Source organism: Neovison vison, chromosome X (assembly GCF_020171115.1).
Source record: "Neovison vison isolate M4711 chromosome X, ASM_NN_V1, whole genome shotgun sequence".
NCBI lineage: Eukaryota > Metazoa > Chordata > Mammalia > Carnivora > Mustelidae > Neogale > Neogale vison.
The window spans coordinates 5,684,502-5,689,172 of NC_058105.1; the positions used below are offsets into that span (position 1 = coordinate 5,684,502).

The 4,671-nt window shown below is 59.8% G+C and overlaps 1 long non-coding RNA gene across 1 annotated transcript; it reads left to right on the forward strand.

The window, feature by feature from the left end:
• The first annotated feature begins 1,863 nt into the window (after positions 1 to 1,863).
• LOC122897151 lies at positions 1,864 to 3,487 on the forward strand. The gene is made up of 3 exons (XR_006382474.1): positions 1,864 to 1,938; positions 2,051 to 2,209; positions 3,087 to 3,487. It is a non-coding gene; the product is annotated as an uncharacterized LOC122897151 (long non-coding RNA).
• The last annotated feature ends 1,184 nt before the right edge of the window (positions 3,488 to 4,671 follow it).

Consider the following 4,671-nt stretch of genomic DNA (forward strand, 5'->3'; position numbering starts at 1 on the left):
TGTTCAGCTCCCAAGAAGTAAGGTCTCCGCACCCAGTTCGAAAAGCACTCGGTCACAGTGGTGGGTCCTTTTGGAGCCACGATGCCAGACTGGTCAGCCTCCCTCTCCCAGCCCCGGCAGCAGCCTGCAAACTTGGCCCTGCCCAGTTTGGGAACCAGTCCTGGTCAGGGAAGGCAGTGTGACAACAGATTTTCCTGGAGTGCCTACTTGCACCAAGCTATCTGGGAGACTTCAGAGCTAGAGAGAGTGGGGAGAAAAGAGGATACAGTCCATACCCTCCAGGAGCCCGAGGACTACCATATTCAGAGGACCGCTTCCGTGCTAGACACTTTCATAGGAGACATTGTGTTTGGACCTTGGAATAATCCTGGTGCCATTATGGTCATCCATCTTATAGATACAGACAAAGAGGCTCAAAGACAAGCTAGGAAATGGGGGTGCCAGGATTTCAGCCCAGGGTTTTCAGATTCCAGGATACAGGACTGTGCCCAGAGGGTGGAACCACTGCACCAGTGTTCGGGGGACATCCTGGGGAAGGAGGGGTCCGTGGCCCTCCGTAGGAGGCAAGGGGTTTCTAATTAAGGAGGCCTATGATGCTGGCCTGTAGAACTGTAGAACCTTGCCCATGTGGTAGCCCATGGAAGTAGGGATCCAAGGTTCACTCCCAGAGCAGAGAGTGCCAGTGGGAGGACAGTGATGCTGGAAACAGTGGACGCTGAGATTTGTTTTATCAAATCGCTCAGGCTTACGGTGTCCTCTTAAAGTGAACACTGTAGTCATTTGTCCCAAGCCCACCCCTCCTTAGCAGGAGAGAACATGCAGCTTCCGCTGCCACCGCCCGGTTTTAAAAGCCACACTGCAATCGCAGTGGAGAGCTCACAGGCCCTCTGGTGGGGGCCCCCACGGTGGGGAGGCAGCCAGAGCCCCAGGCGGGCGCTCCCTCTCTAAACTCATCTAGGGTTCCGGCCCCTCTCCCTCCGTCGGGTCGGGCGCTCTCTCGGGGTCCGCTGGGTGAGGCAGTTGCCCCCTGGCGCTCCCCCGACGGGGAGGCAGGCGCAGGGGGGTGGGGGTGGGGTCCCTGGCGGGTGGCAGCGTGAGGGTAGCAGGCCTGCCCCGCTGAGTCCCCAGGCAGGCAGGCGTCTGAGGGGCCGCCTCCCGCTGCGACCGCCCAGGGAGTCAGGGAGCGTCCCGTTCCCTCCGGCCTTGGCTCTAGGGGGGAGTCCCCGCCGGCTTCCCGGCAGTCGCCACCGTGCCCGACCCACCCGCGCAGCGGCCCTCCGGGGCTAGGGCTCGTGCCAGCCTGGCAGCCCCCCGGCGCGCTGCCGCGGCCCCCTACGCCCCTTCCCAGCCCCGCCCTGAAGCGGCCCCGCCCCCCGCCCCCGGCTCCGCCGCCGCGCGCGTCGGCGCCACCCCGGGCCCTTGACCGCGGCCCCGGCCGCCTCGCTATTGGCCGGGCGGGTCACGTGTTCGACCGCCGGCCCCGCGGGCCACCAAACGCCCAGAGCACCACCCCGACCCCGGTCCCCGCCGCTGGCGCGGGCTGGAAGCCAGCCCTCACGCCCTGGCCCGCTCGGGGACGGGACTGGACAGGGACCGGGGACGGGGAAGTTTCCCCAGAGCCCGGCCTTTCCCGCGGCACACGGCCCGGATCGCTCCCCTGGGCTCAGCCACCGCTCGCTTCCCTCCCGAGGGGGCCGCTCCTTCCCCGCGCCCGGCGCCCACAGTCCCCTGCGCTCCCTGCCTTGCGGACTCCTCTCCCTCCAGCCCGTGGTGGCGGTCGCCGGCAGTCCAGCTCACTCATCCCCAGGGAGCCGGGGCCGGCCATCTAGGAGACGTGGGCCTCAGTCACCGGGAACACAACTGCGGAGTCGGGCAACACGGGTTTAGGGTGTCAAGCCCCCGCGCCAGGTCCTGAACACAGAGTAGGGAGGGAAGCAGGTAGGCTCTTGCCCATTCTAGTGGATAAAGCCAGACACGCCAGGCCTCGCCTGTCATAAGTTACCCCCGATGTGAGCAGAGGCGTTTGTCCTAGCGAATGTTCCACTCTTAGGGCGTCCCTGAGCGCACCCCGCCCTGAGCCCCGAATGCAGCGGGGCACCCTACGGAAAGGGAGAGGGTGGAGGAGCCGGAGCAAGAAGAACTACTCCGCAAGAAGCTCCAAGCCCAGGCGAGAACACCGCATGAAAACCCGTAATTACACTGGAAGCCAGTAAGTGCTGCTGGGGTAGGCGTGACTGTGCGCCCCAAGGAGACCGTGGGAGCAGGCCAGCCTTGTGCGGAGAGCGGGAGCAGAGCCCTTCGCTGAGAAGGGTGGCAAAGCTCCTACTTGCTCGCCAACACCCGGGTCGTCTCATCCCCAGAGCGGGCCAGGGCCTGATTGGCTGCCCTGGGGGTGTGGCTCAGGGGGCTGCTGAATGGGGTGGGGGAATGGGAGTTTCAATAGGAAGTCTGGTCACAGTGGAATTATGAATGAGCAAACAAAAGGGTCAAATAATAATGATTCACCTGTGACCAGACTACAGCCCTAGCGTCGATCAGAGTCCCCAGGATGGTGCTCCCCTCAGTTGAGCGTCTCCCCAGCGTCTTGGAGCCGCAGAGCAAGTGCTGACCACGGGTGTCCAGCCTGTGGTTTGCTCCACTCAGCGTGATAAAGGAGTGGCAGCCTCCAGCAGGGGAAGGAAGGAACAGAGGAAGTAAGATGAGTCCCACCCAAGGAATAGCGGCCTGAGGGCTAGATGCTTTCAGGAGGATTTCTAAAAAGGGCTCCTGAGCGCCACAGCAGGCACAGTGCCCTGAGAACTCCTGGTGTGGAATCAGTTATTCTCACTGGCCACCTGTCGGCTTCCCCCCCCCCTTCAGGGTGCCGGATGCAAAAGGGAGGGAGCCCAAGGGTGGCACTAGAGGGGGCAGGCTCTGTGTCCAGGAGGGGAGGGGAGTGTGAACTGGTTCTGCCCCAACAAGGACTCAGGGCTTCTGGGGTGCAGGTGTGGCCCCAGGAACCTCAGCAGCGCCCAAGGCGGCTGTCCCTCTTGACACCCTAAGGCCCTGCCCTTGAGCCGTACTCTTGATTCTTGTGCCTCCTCTAGTCCCCTCTCCAAGGTTACCTTCGGCGGACCTGGCGTGCGTGTCCTGCGAGCTCTCCCCTTGCCGGTGGCAGTGCAAATGGAACCTCTAAAGACAGTGGCCAGTGGCCAGGACTTCTTCCCGTACTGCGGCTCCTGGACTGAGGCTCTATGAACTACACTTGATGACCCTAACCCAGCCCAGCAGCTCTCTAAACGCGGAGAATCGTGGGAAACGGAGAAGGGCGATCCGGGGTCCATGGACACCAATGTTCTCTGGACGCGGGTTATACAAGGCCCAACACAAATATACATAGTCCACATAATGTGGCCTAAAATAAAAATGCTAGCCACTGTGCGCAGGAAGAAATGACAAACTCTCAGGGCTTTTGTTTGCTTTTTGACAAATTCGAGGCATTCAGAGGGGAAATTATTGGAAAAGTCCAGATCTCTCTGGAAGCAGGCACACCCCCAAGGATGATTGAGGCAATCAGTGCCTTCTTTTTAGGTCTCATAAATTCACTACAGAAGTTGGAGGTCTTGGGAAGCAGCCCATCAGTCTTAAAGGTGAACGTTAAAAAGACCAAGACCAGGGGCGCTCTGACTCCTGATTTTGCATCAGGTCATGATTTCAGGACTTTGGGATGGAGCCCTGGGTAGGGCTCCCTGCTCAGTGGAGAGTCTGCTTGTCAAATTGCCGTGTGACCTTAGGAAGGTCCCCCCCAAGCCTCTGTGAACTTCCGTTTCCTCATCTCTGAAATGGGTTAATAGTCATCCTAACCTTGCAGGGCAGTGATGAGAATTTAATAAGATGATAAGTGGGAAGATAGGTTCAGGACTCAAGAAATGGACACCCTTGTCAGAAACAGAGCTAATAAATGACCCTCAGCCTGGAAGCAGTGGGAGTCGAGCTAGAGGCATTTTGCTCACATAGTGACCGCTCTTCTCTCTGCGCATGTCACCGAAGGCAGAGCTCTCATACAAGGTTTCCCAACAGTGGCTCCCCAGTTAGAACTGCTCGGACCTACTGGCATGGGCTTGACCATGCCCCACTTCCCATTGCATCTTGGCCGCCTGGAGGTAGAGAGTGCAGCGTGCACGGTGTGGTGTGGGAAGATGGGAACGGGGCTGCTTTGGCTCATGTTCATCCACCAAGGTCATGGTGGCCAGCCTCGGGTGGTTAGGCTGCGGTACACCGAAGGGCCGGAGCTGCTGCTGAAACCACTGTGTGTGACACCTTTTTGCCTTAAGAAAGGAGGGGAGGGGGCGCCCGGGTGGCTCAGTGGGTTAAAGCCTCTGCCTTCGGCTCAGGTCATGGTCTCAGCGTCCTGGGATCGAGCCCCGCATCGGGCTCTCTGCTCAGTGTGGAGCCTGCTTCCCTCTCTCTCTCTGCCTGCCTCTCTGCCTACTTGTGATTTCTCTCTGTCAAATAAATAAATAAATAAAATCTTTTTTAAAAAAGAAAAAAGAAAAGAGGGGAGGGGAGCAGAAACCATCCCAACTTGTTGCCCCGCTCTTGTCGAGACTTCTCCTGGTGGCGTTCTAGAGCTGCGGGACTCCAGCACTCGTGGCCAGCCCTTGCTGAGAAGCCAAAAGGCACGAGGGACAA